At 38.7% G+C, this 16,421-nt stretch overlaps 1 pseudogene; it reads left to right on the top strand.

Moving 5' to 3' along the window:
- The first annotated feature begins 232 nt into the window (after positions 1–232).
- LOC118919050 (SWI/SNF-related matrix-associated actin-dependent regulator of chromatin subfamily E member 1-like) overlaps positions 233–16,421 on the top strand; it is a 29,743-nt pseudogene continuing 13,554 nt past the window's right edge.

Raw genomic sequence — 16,421 nt, 5'->3', positions numbered from 1 at the left:
TTAGGCAGACAACCTTTGACCACCACCTGGGAAAGTACCTTATAGGTTCATAGGCAGGCACCTGGCCCTGGGATGATTAGGGCAGAGGAATATTGTTTCCCCAGAGTGTAAGAGCCAGATAGGAGGTGGTTTAGAGCAAGTGCTCTGAATTAGTTGATTTACATATGAAACACACACCTCCCATGTGCTACCCCAGTCTGTCCAACAGGGAAACCCCAGGAATACAGAAAATAAGAAATTCATATAGGGACTTAGCCATCTCACATGGGCTATGATCTTGGTGGGACAGTAAATCTAGGCATTCTCCCTCCTACAAAACCAGAGAGATGGGAAGCAAGGCCAGAATTGTGGGCACCCTGTGTCTCAGATTCATCCTTAAGAAACTGAGAGCTTAATCTTTCACAATGTCAAAAAGATCATTTTATGCCTCACCTCCCCGCCCAGCTCCTGCAACACAAATGCCCAGCACATCAGGGTTTATGGAATACAGTCCATAGTCATCATGCCTACAACTACAGGCTAGGAGGAACCTGGGCCCAAACAGCCAGGGCATGGTGTCTTCTGGTATTATTATTCCAAACCACCAAAAATAAAGTCACTGATGTCCTGTGTGAGGTACATCAGAAAGATCTGGGACCAAGTAAAGGCTTCCAACCCTGACTTAGTTGTAGGACATTGGCAAGATTATTGGAGGCATATGGCAAGATCTCACTAATGAAAAGAAGCAAGAGTATTTAAACAAATATGAAGCAGAAATATATAGAGTAGAATTAATCTACAGAGGCCTTTCATAATCCTCCCACCTCCCCCCAACACCTTCCTCACACTAGTACAAAAAGTTTGCAGGAGCTGCTTTTAGAGGACAACACAAACAGTACAGTCTCACATGGAGAAAGGGGTACCTTACATGAGCAGTCAGCCTGCTGAAGATCCAGGTGATTATGATGATGGCATTCTTTTATAGTATCATTGAAATGCAATCTTATGAAGGTTTCACATGAGTAACATTGTGGTTTCAACAGTCACCCATATTATCAAGTCCTCACACCCCCCACTGCAGTCACTGTCTATCAGCGTAGTAGATGCTATATGATGATGGCTTTTTAATTAATTAATAGACCTTCTAACTATAGTTTTAGGTTCACAGCAAAACTGAACAGAGAGTACAGAGTTCCTGTATACTTCCTATTCCTATTCCCCTAGACAGCCTCCCCCACTATCAACATCCTCTAGAGTGGTACATTTGTTACAGTCAATAAGCCAACATAGACATATCATTAATGTCTCAAGATCATATACATTAGGGTTCATTCTTGGTGTGAATCTAATTCCATAGGTTTTGACAAATGTATTATATCATGTATCTACCATTATAGTATCATATAGAACAGGTTTTACTTTAAAAATGCCTTGTGCTCTGCCTATTCCTCTCTTCCTCCTTCCTAGCCCTGACAACCCCTTATTTTTTTACATATCTACAGTTTTGCCTTTTCTAGAATGTCATATAGTTGGAATCATATAATATATAGGCACTTCAAATTGGCTTCTTTCCCTTAGTACTTTGTATTTAAGTTTCCTCTGTGGCTTGATAGTCCATTTTTGGGCTAATGATATTCCATTGTCTGGATGTACTGCAGTTTATTTATCCATTCACCTATTGAAGGACATCGTGGTTGCTTCTAAGTTTTAGCAATTATGAGTAAAGCTGCTATAGACATCTGTGTGCAAGTTTTTATATGGACATAAATTTTCAACACATTTGGGTAAATACCAAAGACCACAATTGCTGAATCACATGGTAAGAGTATGTTTAGTGTTGGGAGAACCTGCCAAACTGTCTTCTGAAGTTGCTATACCATTTTGCTTTCCCACCAGCAGTGAATGAGAGTTTTTGTTGTTCCAAATCCTCATCATTTGGTGTTATCAGTGTTTTGGATTTTGGCCATTCTGATAGGTGTGCTGTGGTATCTCATTATTGTTTTAATTTGTAGTTCCCTAATGGCATATGATATTGAACATCTTTTCATATGCTCACTTTCTATCTGCACATTTTCTTTGGTGAGGTGTCTTTTTAGGTCTTTTGCCCATTTTTAAAAATTGGATTGTTCTTTTTCTCATTGTTGAGTTTTAAGAGTTCTTTGTATATTTTAGATAGAAGTCCTTTATGATACGTTTTTTGCAAATATTTTCTCCCAGTTGTGGCTTGTATTCTTATTTACTTGGCACTGTCTTTTATAGGGCAGAAGTTTTTAATTTTGACAAAGTCCAGCTTAGCAATTATTTCTTTCATGGATCATGCCTTTGGTGTTGTATCTAAAAATTCATTGCCAGGGTCACCTAGATTTTCTTCCATTTTATCTTTTGATGATGGCTTTTTAAATAAAGCATGTAGCACTGCTTCAATCCAGAGAAACTACTACCTCATCAGTGCAATATTTAGGGAGAGTGTGGTGCCAAATGTTCAGTGATCACAACAGCTAGAAATCAGATCCCCAGACAATAGTCTGGTTTTTAATGTTTCATCAATGAAAACTAAAAGCTGAACTTCAAATAGAAGAGCAACACCAGGAAAAGAAGAGGAAATTCCTGGAAAGTACAGATATGTTTAAAAAGGAACTTCAATGGTTATTCAGTTTGAAGGTAGAAGTGGACATGGAGAAAACCGCAGGTGAAATTGCACATCAGAGGAGCCCACAAAAGACAGAGGAAAAGAAAGAGGCAGCAGAGCAAGCTGAACACAGAGCAGGAAGAGCAAGCAGCTAACAAAACCAAAGAAAAGAAAGAAGAAAGAAAAAAGGAGGAAAACGAGCATTTCATTGGAGACAGGAGACACCTTGAAGAAATTTTAGAAAGCCAAGGGAATGGTGAAGAAGGCATTTCTGCTCAGGAGGACAAGGAAAGAGGATAGGAAGGGTGGACAGTCTGACAGAAGGAGGGACCAGTGATAGTGACACTATTCAAAACAACAAGACAAAGGAGAGAAACCACTACAAGACCCAGTACCAGAAAGTGAGAAAAAAAAGAAATCCTGCCTTGTTTTACGTGTTCTAAATAATTTTATAAATGGAACAGTGTTCTCTGAGTTAAGAAGAAAACAGAGGAATGGACCCTTCCTCTCACTATCACTGCATGGCTGGTCAGATGCACTCTCCCAAGACTTTGGGTCCTGATGGAGAGACACAGGGAGGGGGAACTGCATGGAGGTCACCCCCCAGCTCCAAGCAGTGTGGCCTGGCCAGGTTGCTCTCATGTGAGGCTATTCCTATTCTTCCTCCTTCCTGGCCTGTGGAATCTCTGGCTTTCTCAGACTTCTTCAATATGTTCCATTTTGCTTCAGCTAAGTTCACTATTTAAGTTGGTTTCTGTTGCTTGCAGTCAGGGAACTGACATGTCAGGAAATGGCTGTCTCAGCTATGACTCTGCATTTTCTCTTAGTTCAATAACTCCAAGCTAGAGCTTTATATCCCAACTTCAAATTTCTTGGAGAACCAATCTGACCAGCTTAAAGTTAGGTGTCCACTCCTGGTCCAATTAGTCTGGCTCCAAAAGGAGGTGAAGTCTTATTTACATGACGCTAATAAGACTAATGGGGAAGCTGGTGGTACAAATATCCACATATGGTTATGCAGACTGTGCAATGTATAACTCCAAGGGGTCCCATTCATACTATGGAAATATGTATATTCATAATGAAACCATTTTAGCAGATGACAGTAAAGTGTGTTGACAAAGGGGCACTTTTTTCTAGTTCTTACAGAAGTGTTTAATCGGCTAGTGGCAACCCTAGGCTGGGCCCACTGCTTGGCAGGGAGGGGTCTGGTAGGCAGTTCTTAGAGAAGATAGCATGGGCCAGGTACACCTCAATGGTGGTGCTACATATCACATATAACTGGTAGGGTCTGGTGGCCTTGATGCCTGGAGCACACATATCATCCCCTCTTAATGTGCTATAACTGGCTGTGAAGTACCTACACTTTAGAAAGTAGTTCAAGGCTTTGGAGTAAGAGAGGATGAAAGGGAGAATGTCTGGGCTGCAAATTCTGTCAAGCCAGGTTCCACCCAAGGGATTAAGAGCTGCTGCACACTCCCAGCAGAACCCACCAAATGATTTCTTCTCTCTGTAGCTACCTTAGAGAAGGTTCATTCATTCAGTCAATAGCTATGTGTCAGTTCTGTGTTATGGGCTGGAGGTACAACAGGAATAAGAGAATTAAGGTCTATTCTAGTGGAGGAGACAGACATGGAACAAATATTTACTAGATTATGATTATGAATGTGCTATGAAAGGGAAGACCAAGGTATTGGGAGAGTGCTGTTACTGTAAGGGGATCAGTCTTAGCTAGGAGTCAGGAGAAACCTCAGGGTGAGTAGCATTCAAATAGGGAAAAGTGAGGTAGTGTAGAAAACGGAGGATTGACTTCTTATAGGCTAAGCTCCTGTTAGAAAGAAACTGAAAAATGCAATGGGTCGAATAAGATAGAAGGGATTTTTCCTGTAGAGGTCTAGAGGTAGATGGGGTCTAAGATGAGTTGGTGTCCTACTTCGTAAAGTCAGATCAAAGTAACAGTGGATTAAACGAGAGAAATGTATTTATCTCTCTCATGTGAAGGTCCAGGGCTAGAGAGGCCAGGATTGGTATAGAGATTCTGCTCTATGAAGTCTGCAGGGACTTTATCTACTAGGGTTCAATCAGGGAAGCAGAACCACTACATCATGACATGAATCATTTATTATAAGAATAGATGACACAATTGTTAAAGGAGCTAGAGAAGCAAAGGTCACAAAGGAGAATTGGAAGATCATGGAAAACTCACAACTTAGCCATCTAGAAGCCCTGGTTGGCAGGAAGGGGTAAAACTGTGTCTTGTAAAGTAACAATCACAGATGATTCTTATTTTTCAGAGGATGACTACAAGTCCCTGCCAGGCCCTTCCCAGATACCCACTGGATCTAGGTGAAACCAGTCAAACCCTGGATACATTTGTTTGCCCAGCCATTGACCTTTAGATAAGAAAACACATCCCACATTAACATGCAACTAGTTATATAATACATAAAACATGGCTGCTGCAGGGATCAGAGGATGTGGAAATCACTGTGGGATGGAGAAACCTGAGTAGGAATTTCCTGATTCCCAAACAATCCCACTTCACCACAATCTTCAAGCCTCTCTTGCTGATGAGTGGAGAGGCAGATCTGAGCTAGCCTCCTGTCTCCTTGCTCAGCTGCCTTTCAATAAAGCTCTTCCTTTTGCAAAAGTCAGTGTCCTGTGTTTGGCTTACCAAATACATCAAGCAGCAGACCCTTGTTTGGTTACAGGGAGACAAGCCAGAACTCAAATAAGGAAGCAAAGCATATCTTGTTTCCTGGTGTGGGATAAAGAAAGGAGCTGCTGTAGAAGTCTGTGGAAGGCTGTTGCAGCTTCATAGATTCTACTCCTTCAAGTTTTTGTCCAGTGTCTGGTGGCTAGCCTGGGGTCTCTGCTGTTTATCAGGGCTGGCAATAAGGAAAATGAGCTGGACACTCAGGAAAATGAGTAAGGTCAAATAGGAACTCTCTGGCACCTTTACATAGGTCTCTTATTCCCTCTAACCATGACAACCTTCAGAAACATAAAACCTTCAGAGCTATTTCCATTTTCCAAATCTTGAGCAAATTCCTCTTTAGGTCAATTCTAACCCAGAACCATACAGGGAAGAGTATTTTGGGAAATGTAGTTCCAGCTTAACCAAGGTGACACAAGTGGTACAAAACCACCATATGGACCCAGGGTCCTTGTAGATTATTGCTAGGCATTCTCACCCCCTGCTAACCACTCCACTTTTAACCTCCATATGAGGGGTAGGTCTGCCTTGGGAAGTGGCATTTCAGGAGCAGCAGAACCCAGATTGAAACATCATGGGCTCATCCAAAGGCAAATCCTCCTGTCTAAACAAATGTGAGGGAGGGCTGGAGGTGGTGGCCAGATAGTAGTAGTTCCCTCCTTAGGTACACACGATCAGGCAAGGGAATGATATCCCAGGGAAACATGAGCTCATAAAGAAAAATAAGAGGACATTTGAGCAATGCAATCCCTATAAAAGAAAATTAAAAAATGAACAACCTGTATGAGATGAAGCAGAATTAATGGACCAGCGAGAACAAGATTTTAAAATAATCATAATAAAAATCCTCTAAGAGATCATGGAGAATATTGTAAATCTGAAATATGCAATGAGAATGTATAAAAGAAGCTATTGAGTATAAAAAATGTAATAGCTGAAATAAAGAACTCAGTATGTAAGTTGAATGGTAAAATAGATTCAGACTAAGAATGAATTCTTGAACTGGAAAATAAGGTTGACAGCCCTCCCAAAGGTATCAGAAAGGAATAGAAATGAAAAATATAAGGGTAAAGTTAATAGATATGGAAGATAGATATATTTTTAAGATAAGAGTTTCAGAAGAGGAGAGAGTTTTGTTTTGTTTTTTTAAAGCTGGAAGGAATGAAATATTTGAAAAAATGAAGAAAGGAATTCCAAGAATTTTACAGAATTAGATAAAAGTGTAAAATTTCAGACTGAGTGCCAAGATAGTTAAGAAAAAAAAACTTGAACATATTACAGTATAATCTAATAAAGGGAGAGACAAAAATTCAAGATTTTCTAGAGATTCATAACAAACAAACAAGCAAACATAAAATGAAAAATACAACCCAGCCACACTAACCACTAGGGACAAATGTCATATGGACATCAGTGTTTTTCAATAGCAATACTGAATGCAAGAAAGAGAGCTTTAAAACTAGAATTTTCACATATAACTAAACAATAATTTTAGTACAAAGTGAAAAAAGATATTCTCAAGTTTTCACACAGAAAAGTTACTTACCCAAGAACCCACTTTGAAAACACTTGAGGAAGTATACTAGTAAAGAGAGAATAATTCCCAAAGTACACTATAAGATAGGGAATGAAGGTTGACTAAAGTATTTAGTAAAGTATATGCTTGTCTAGATAAGTAAGCCTAAAAATTAAAAAAAAACAGCTATATCCATTATTGAGCACTATAATTCTAGATGATGCAGGGTTGTGTATCTGGAAGGGAGTGAAATAAAGTCTGTTGGGAGTTAAACATACTTTTTGTGGGGGAAGGATATAGCTATTGATAAGCTCAAAATTAATAGGAAAAAATAAACATAAATAATGGTTATAATAACCTAGGGGTAACACCAGAGGAATGCAAATAGGATGTATAACTTTCAGACCAACAAAGAAAAATTCAATTTATCCAGTGAAAATTATGAAAGGAGAAAAAAGAAAAGAAAAAAATTAGATATGGTAAATAGGAGACATGAAATAGTATCACTGGTATTTCTGAATATAACAGCAAATAAAATAAGTGTGAAGGGGTCAAATTTACAAATCAAAAGGCAAAGACTCTCAGATTAAAAGTAAATAAAATACTGAAATGTTATTTTAAAGGGGGATACAGAAAGGTTAAAAATAAAGAGAAAAAAGATAAATGAAAACATTAGCCAAAAAAATCTATTGCAGCAGTTTTCATATCAGACCAAAATGATTTTAAGGTGACAAACATAAAAGACAAAGAGGGACATTATATATTTGTGAAAGAATAAATCAAGGGGATTTATGAATACATATGCACCTAGTGATACAGATTTGAAATAACATCTGGCAAAACTTGGGAGTGGGGTGGGATTAGGAATAGATAAATCAACAATGGTAGTTAGATATTTTTTAACAGATCCTTCTGAGAACTGATAGGGTAGACAGACAAAAATTAAACAAAAACTTAGAATATTTAAATAATATACTTAATAATTTCAAATTAATAGATGTATAGAGTTGTGGGTAAAATTGTAATATTTCCAGAATATTTTCTTGCCTGGCTTTAGTGCATCCTCAGGGGTGGAGAGAAGTATGGCTTTAGAGCATCTGCACATCAATAGGCGATCCTTAGGGGTGGAAAAAGGTTCATATCAGTGGGTAATTACCTGGGCAACCGAGGGCTTACCTGAACCTGAGAGGTTAAGGGGAGGGCTGGTTGGCTTTTGCTGGAGCAGGAGAGACAAATGGCCCTGGACTGCAGTTTGTAAGCAATAAATGGGTTTTAAACTTTATTTCTCCCTTTGACTGATTTCAGTTTTAGAGGTATTTGCCCCGTGATTTCCTCTCCCCAGACTTCCAAGAGTAAACTTTAGTCCTCAAATTTGGGACTACTTATGAGATGTTAGTAAAATTTGTTTCTGTATTAGATCACAAAGGAAACTTCGATTAATTTCAAAGATTCTATATCAGAAAAAATAGTTTTCAGATCATAATACAATAAAATTATAAATTAAAAACAAAATGATAGCTTTAAAAATCCTTTATGTCTGTGAACTAAGAAAGTATTTTCAAACTGCTCTTAGTTTAAAAAGGAAATCATACGGGAAATTTTTAAATACTTGAAAATAGAGCACTGTATGTCATAATTTATGGGACAAACTTAAAATAGTACTTAGAGGAAAATTTATAGCTTCAAATATATTTGTCAGAAAATAAAGAAATGGGAACAAGTGAAACAAAACTAAGCATTTAACTTGGAAAGCTTAAAAAGCAGTAGAATATATACAAACATACAAAAAATTAAAAAATAAAGATAAGGGGAAGTTAAGCAAACTGAAAATTATAACAAAAAAGATTAATAAAACTAAAGCCTGGTTCTTTAAATAAAATTTACAAGATAAGAGTATCTTTAAAAGATCGATCAAGAAAAAAGGAAGAAGATGTAAATAAACTAAACAAATAGTAACGGAGGAGAAAATAGTCACAACAAAGATTATAAAAATAGTAAAAGTAATTAATACTATGTGCTTTAGACATGTAAATAATCTAGTAGAACAAAAATATTGATCCCTGTTACATGGAAAGATAGGCATGAGCAGCCAGGGAAAGGGAAGATAAGGTTCAAGGAAAAAAGCCACCCAGTTAGGAGATCCCCCTAGAAGACAACAAGGCTTTGCAGGGAGATAACTTCTGTGCCTACTGGACTAGGCCAAACCAGTCCCAACTAGATCACAAACCAGGTGCAACTGAACAAAACTAAGAACTGCTCAAATCATACCTTATCATAATCTCATAATCTCATTTAAACAAAATTGTGGTATTTCTCAACAGCCCTCTACCCTGACCCCATAGGCTTTTCTGTGTGCATTTTGGGAAAAGACATGTGCACCAAGAGAAATGGGTGTATAAGTAGAACCATCAATCAAATAATCTCACCCTGTCAATCAAAGAGGCACCTCCTGGCTAGGACATGATAAGACCCTCCCCTAAAAGTTCAGTGCTTTTGTCTACCTTGACTCTGGCCCACTCCTCCTTTGGAGTGTATTCAAATAAAACTCTCACTCTGCTTCATTATTGTGTCTATGCCTTTCAATTCTTTGTTTCGGCGGGCAAGAACTGAGAACAAACTTGACTTGCAACATGCCCACAGCCCTGCATTTCACTTCCAGGTGTATACCCCAGAGAAACTCTTGCATATGTTCACAAGAAAACATGTAGTAGAATGTTCACCATTGACTGCAACAAATTTAAGACAATCTAAATGTTCATCAACAGCAGACTGGAAGAACTATAGCACAGCCACATGGAAAACTACCCTGGAATTAAAATGAACTGGAGCTACATCTGTTAACATGGATAATCTCCAAAACATAATTTGGGAAGCCAGAGAAAAGTTACAGAATGATATATGCATTAGATGCTATTTAAACTGAGTTTAAACACCCTGAAGCCCAAATCGAATAATAGTTAAGGAAACATACAAGTGAAATGAAAGTATCAAAGTGTACATGGGAATGATACATACTAAATTAACAGTTGTGGTTTCTTCTGGTAAGGAGCAGAGTAGAATGGGACAGAGGAGAGCAAAAATAGTCTCAGTTGTTTTTCAATAAATATATAATTTTGCAATAAATGTTCTAGAGTCAGTATTTTATATCAAAATTTGATAAAGTTAGATATATTATTATTATTATATATAGATTATAAAGTTCTTATAGTCTTCTATTGTTTTTGTGTTTGAAATATTTCATCATTAAAGAAGTTACAAGTAAAAAAAATTAGAAACAGCTTTATACCAGTAAAATTTTAAATCTATAAGGAATGAATGTTTATTGAAATATGTAAAATGCCAAACTATGCATAAGAAGAAACAGAAAATAAGCCAACAATCAGTAAAATAATTGAAATGATAAAGTCATCTCCTTGTAAAATTTTTTCTCAGCTCAACTGGCTTTACAGCTAAGTTCTACCAAACCCATTGTACTAAGCATGCCTTTTTTTTTTTTTTTTTGGTGTCATTAATCTACAATTACGTGAAGAACATTATGTTTACTAGGCTACCCCCTTCACCAAGTCCCCCCCACAAATCCCATTACAGTCACTGTCCATCAGCGTAGTAAGATGCTAAGCATGTCTTTTTATTCTAAGGCTTTGATCCCTGGAAAGACTGACGTTTGCGGGCTAGCCAATCCCTAGAAAGAGGAAAGGACTCACTTGTGAGCATGACTTTCATATGCAAACTTACCAGTCCAGAGCCCACACACCCTACTACCTCTTCCATCTGCTCTTACACTTCAGGCCACTATTTCCTTGCCCTAATCAACACAAGGCCAGGTACATGGCAACTAGGGACAGTTTGCTGAAATTATTTAAACTAGCCAATCCTAGGCCTATTCATTTTGCCTTGCCACATCACCTCCTGGCTATATGCCTCAGAGGAGCTCAAACTCAAGTCCATGAGGGGACAGGTATGAGTGTGTTTGCTAGAGCAGAAAATTGAGGCATCCAAGTATCTATCATTAGAAGGGTGAAGTAAAATGTGATAGAGCAATGCGTTCTGTGGGGTAAATAGGCAGCAGTTAGAAGCAGTGGTTTTGATGCATATATAACAACATGGATATATCTTAAAAGCAGTGAAAAAAAGTAAGGAATAGAGATCTAAAATGTATGTATATATAAAACACAATATATTTTTCAAAGATACACATAATACCCAAAGATATAAGCCAAATATAATATAGTAAGTCTATAGGGGAAAGGGGGAGATAGGAGCACTGATGGAGATGAAGGGAAGAAAAATAAGCATATAAAAGAAAACAAAAGGCCTTCCGTAGCCCATGATTGCATTGTATGATCTGGGGAGTGTGGTTAACTAAAATCTGCATCTGAGATCCACCCCAGCCAAAACAGACACCACACATACATACGCGCGCGCACCCACACCACCCCAGCCAAAACATACACACACACACACACACACACACACACACACACACACACACACACACACACACACACACACACACACTACAATTTGTACCAGACCTATTGGCTCCCTTAAAACACACACACACACACACACACTACAGTTTGTACCAGACCTATTGGCTCCCTTAAAACCAAGCCTGGGGCCACTAAGGGGGCAAGCAGAAGGATATTCAGGAGGATCTTAGGGTGCAGGCAACATTCTATTTCTTAACCTGCATGATGGGCATTCATTTAATAACTGTTAAACTGCACAAATACTTGTGTGGACTGTTCTTTATATCTCATTTGAAACATGACCTCCTTTGGCACTTATCTAGTGAAATAGGGAGAGGGCTTTGAGCATCTCTTGCCCACCTTGTTACCTCCCTCCCCCTGCCTCCTTGTCTCTGAGGGGTTTGAAGAACACAGTTTCAGAACCTTCAATCTGGTCCAACTCCTGCTTCACTCAGAAGCAAACTGCAGTTCATACTGGGCACCTCTGAGATGCTCTCTTGTGTTATTTCCCAAAGGTGGCTAAAACATCCATTGGCTGTAATGGGTCCTAATGGAACCAATACCCAGGGGATGAAAGCTCTGGTCACTCTTGACCCCAGGTGGCTGCCCTCTATCTGCCAGACACTGTGCACAAGTGTTTGAGGTCTTGTTCTTGCCCTCTGGAGAGGACAGACAGTAACTTAGTAAGTGACCCATGAAATCCATCTGTGCTTCCTTCCCTGGAAATCCTTCTGCTGCCCCTTTTCTGACCTTGTCAGATCCTATATTTGTCAGTCCTCAACCTCAGCCAGAGTCCTCTTAGGAGAGAGTTAAAAGGGAGTGTGCAAACTTCCTGCCACCTCCCACCTGAACCCAGGTTCATCTGTGTGGCTTGAAGTCATTTGTCAAGAAGCAGCCCCCCCTCCTTTCAGGAGTTACCTATGCATCAGTCTTTGTGTGTTTAAAGATCTTCCATAGGTGAGGTGAGAAAAGGAATAAAGTGACTTGTGACTATTTTTTTTTCTTGGGTCGCTGATCCCACAACATCCCATAAAGTGTGTTGTTAGATCATTTTTTTTTTTAGATAATTATTTTTTATTGAAGGGTAGTTGACACACAGTATTACATTATATTAGTTTCAGGTGTACAACACAGTGATTCAACATTTATATACATGATAATTCTAGGTACCAGCTATCACCATACCAAGTTGTTACAATATTTTGACTGTATTCCTTATGCTATACATTACATCCCGGTTACTTATTTATTTTACAATTGGAAGTGTGTACTTTTTTTGTTGTTGTTGTTGTGAGGGCATCTCTCATATTTATTGATCAAATGGTTGTTAACAACAATAAAATTCTGTATAGGGGAGTCAATGCTCAATCCACAATCATTAATCCACCCCAAGCCTAATTTTCGTCAGTCTCCAATCTTCTGAAGCATAACAAACAAGTTCTTACATGGAGAACAAATTCTTACATAGTGAATAAGTTACATGGTGAACAGTACAAGGGCAGTCATCACAGAAACTTTTGGTTTTGCTCATGCATTATGAACTATAAACAGTCAGTTCAAATATGAATACTCATTTGATTTTTATACTTGATTTATATGTGGATACCACATTTCTCTATTATTATTATTTTTAATAAAATGCTGAAGTGGTAGGTAGATACAAGATAAAGGTAGAAAACATAGTTTAGTGTTGTAAGAGAGCAAATGTAGATGATCAGGTGTGTGCCTGTAGACTATGTGTTAATCCAAGCTAGACAAGGGCAATAAAACATCCACGTATGCAGAAGATTTCTCTCAGAACAGGGGGGTGAGGTTCTAAGCCTCACCTCTGTTGATCCCCAATTTCTCACCTGATGGCCCCCCTGCGACTGTGCCTGTCTTAGGTTGTTCCTCCCTTGAGGAATCTTACCCGTCTCTGGCTAACCAGTCATCTTCTGGGGCCATACAGGGAAATGTAAAGTTGGTAAGTGAGAGAGAAGCCTTATTGTTTGAAAAGGTTAGCTTTTTACTTCTTTGCATATTTATGCCCTGTGGCTTCTATGCCCAGCATTTGTCTTGAGGTATCTTTACCACTTGGAAGAATTATGATACTCGGTAAATTTGATATGAGGCATGAATTCTATTTAAGGGTTGTAATTAGGAAGGAAGAAGAAAAGCTATAGAAGTAGCAGGCGGAAGAAAACATGGGAAGATTGATTATTTCTTTGACATATCTTCTTGTAGAGTAACTTCAGCATGTATAGGTTTTAAACTACTAATTAAATTGCGCACACACATTAACATAATAGGAGTATAGTTACATAACCAAAGAATACCTGTAACCACCAGCCATCTCCAGTGAAACCAAGAAAACCAGTTAGGCACCTTAGGCATTTGTGAAAACTTACCTATGATATGGTGGATATTGTCCAACTGAGCTTGAACAGTCTGAGAGAAATCAGACAAATTAAAACAACCCATTCCTGGGGACTGTTCACATCCCATATGTTCTTTTAACAGTAAATAGTCTGTAGTTGTAAGATTTTGGAGCACTACAATTTGCACTTCTCCTAATTCTTGTTTGAGTTCCAACAGTATAGATCCAGTCAAATTTGTTGTTTTACTGTATGCACAGGCCAGCTTAGATATATCCTTCTTCATTCCCATGGCAAGTCCAGGAACTGGTGGGATGAGTGCATCTACAGCTGTAGCAGTGCGTGGATCTTTGTTGGGGTTTTTTGATGATCATCTTCTGGCATGAGTCTTCCAGAGAGTGCTGATGTTGGAAGTTCTTTTTCATATCGTATCTTAGTTCATTTTCGGGGTAGCCCAATTAGGCTTTGATCCTCTGTATAAACACAAACAGACCCTTTGCCTACACTTGTATATGCCCTTTATACCCTTGTGTAGGACTCATTGGAGGTCTCCACACAGGAACTGCCTTTTTTTTTTTGTATCATTAATCTACACTTACATGATGAATATTATGTGTCCTAGGCTCTCCCCTATACCAGGTCCCCCCTATAAACCCCTTTACAGTCACTGTCCATCAGCATAGCAAATGTTGTAGAATCACTACTTGCCTTCTCTGTGTTGTACAGCCCTCCCCTTTCTCCCACCCCCCCATGCATGCTAATCTTAATACCCCCCTACTTCTCCCCCCCTTATCCCTCCCTACCCACCCATCCTCCCCAGTCCCTTTCCCTTTGGTACCTGTTAGTCCATTCTTGAGTTCTGTGATTCTGCTGCTGTTTTGTTCCTTCAGTTTTTCCTTTGTTCTTATATTCCACAGATGAGTGAAATCATTTGGTATTTCTCTTTCTCCGCTTCGCTTGTTTCACTGAGCATAATACCCTCCAGCTCCATCCATGTTGCTGCAAATGGTAGGATTTTCCCTTTTCTTATGGCTGAGTAGTATTCCATTGTGTATATGTACCACATCTTCTTTATCCATTCATCTGTCGATGGACATTTAGGTTGCTTCCAATTCTTGGCTATTGTAAATAGTGCTGCAATAAACATAGGGGTGCATTGGTCTTTCTCATACTTGATTGCTGCATTCTTAGTGTAAACTCCTAGGAGTGCAATTCCTGGGTCAAATGCTATGTCTGTTTTGAGCATTTTGATGTACCTCCATACTGCTTTCCACAATGGTTGAACTAATTTACATTCCCACCAGCAGTGTAGGAGGGTTCCCCTTTCTCCACAGCCTCGCCAACATTTGTTGTTGTTTGTCTTTTGGATGGCAGCCATCCTTACTGGTGTGAGGTGATACCTCATTGTAGTTTTAATTTGCATTTCTCTGATAATTAGCGATGTGGAGCATCTTTTCATGTGTCTGTTGGCCATCTGTATTTCTGTTTTGGAGAACTGTCTGTTCAGTTCCTCTGCTCATTTTTTAATTGGGTTATTTGTTTTTTGTTTGTTGAGGCGTGTGAGCTCTTTATATATTCTGGACGTCAAGCCTTTATCGGATCTGTCATTTTCAAATATATTCTCCCATACTGTAGGGTTCCTTTTTGTTCTATTGATGGTGTCTTTTGCTGTACAGAAGCTTTTCAGCTTAATATAGTCCCACTTGTTCATTTTTGCTGTTGTTTTCCTTGCCGGGGAGATACGTTCAAGAAGAGGTCTCTCCTGTTTATGTCTAAGAGGTTTTTGCCTATGTTTTCTTCCAAGAGTTTAATGGTTTCATGACTTACATTCAGGTCTTTGATCCATTTTGAGTTTACTTTTGTATATGGGGTTAGACAATGGTCCAGTTTCATTCTCCTACATGTAGCTGTCCAGTTTTGCCAGCACCATCTGTTGAAGAGACTGTCATTTCGCCATTGTATGTCCATGGCTCCTTTATCAAATATTAATTGACCATATATGTCTGGGTTAATGTCTGGATTGTCTAGTCTGTTCCATTGGTCTGTGGCTCTGTTCTTGTGCCAGTACCAAATTGTCTTGATTACTATGGCTTTATAGTAGAACTTGAAGTTGGGGAGTGAGATCCCCCCTACTTTATTCTTCTTTCTCAGGATTGCTTTGGCTATTCGGGGTCTTTGGTGTTTCCATATGAATTTTTGAATTATTTGTTCCAGTTCATTGAAGAATGTTGCTGGTAGTTTCATAGGGATTGCATCAAATCTGTATATTGTTTTGGGCAGGATGGCCATTTTGACGATATTAATTCTTCCTAGCCATGAGCATGGGATGAGTTTCCATCTGTTAGTGTCCCCTTTAATTTCTCTTAAGAGTGACTTGTAGTTTTCAGAGTATAAGTGTTTCACTTCTTTGGTTAGGTTTATTCCTAGGTATTTTATTTTTTTTGATGCAATTGTGAATGGAGTTGTTTTCCTGATTTCTCTTTCTGTTGGTTCATTGTTAGTGTATAGGAAAGCCACAGATTTCTGTGTGTTGATTTTGTATCCTGCAACTTTGCTGTATTCCGATATCAGTTCTAGTAGTTTTGGGGTGGAGTCTTTAGGGTTTTTTATGTACAGTATCATGTCATCTGCAAATAGTGACAGTTTAACTTCTTCTTTACCAATCTGGATTCCTTGTATTTTTTTGTTTTGTCTGATTGCAGTGGCTAGGACCTCCAGTACTATGTTAAATAACAGTGGGGAGAGTGGGCATCCC

The sequence above is a fragment of the Manis pentadactyla genome, chromosome 8 (genome assembly GCF_030020395.1).
Source record: "Manis pentadactyla isolate mManPen7 chromosome 8, mManPen7.hap1, whole genome shotgun sequence".
NCBI classification, from domain to species: domain Eukaryota; kingdom Metazoa; phylum Chordata; class Mammalia; order Pholidota; family Manidae; genus Manis; species Manis pentadactyla.
The sequence above is the reverse complement of the archived record's forward strand: the minus strand, read 5'-3'. Positions and strand labels throughout refer to the sequence as shown.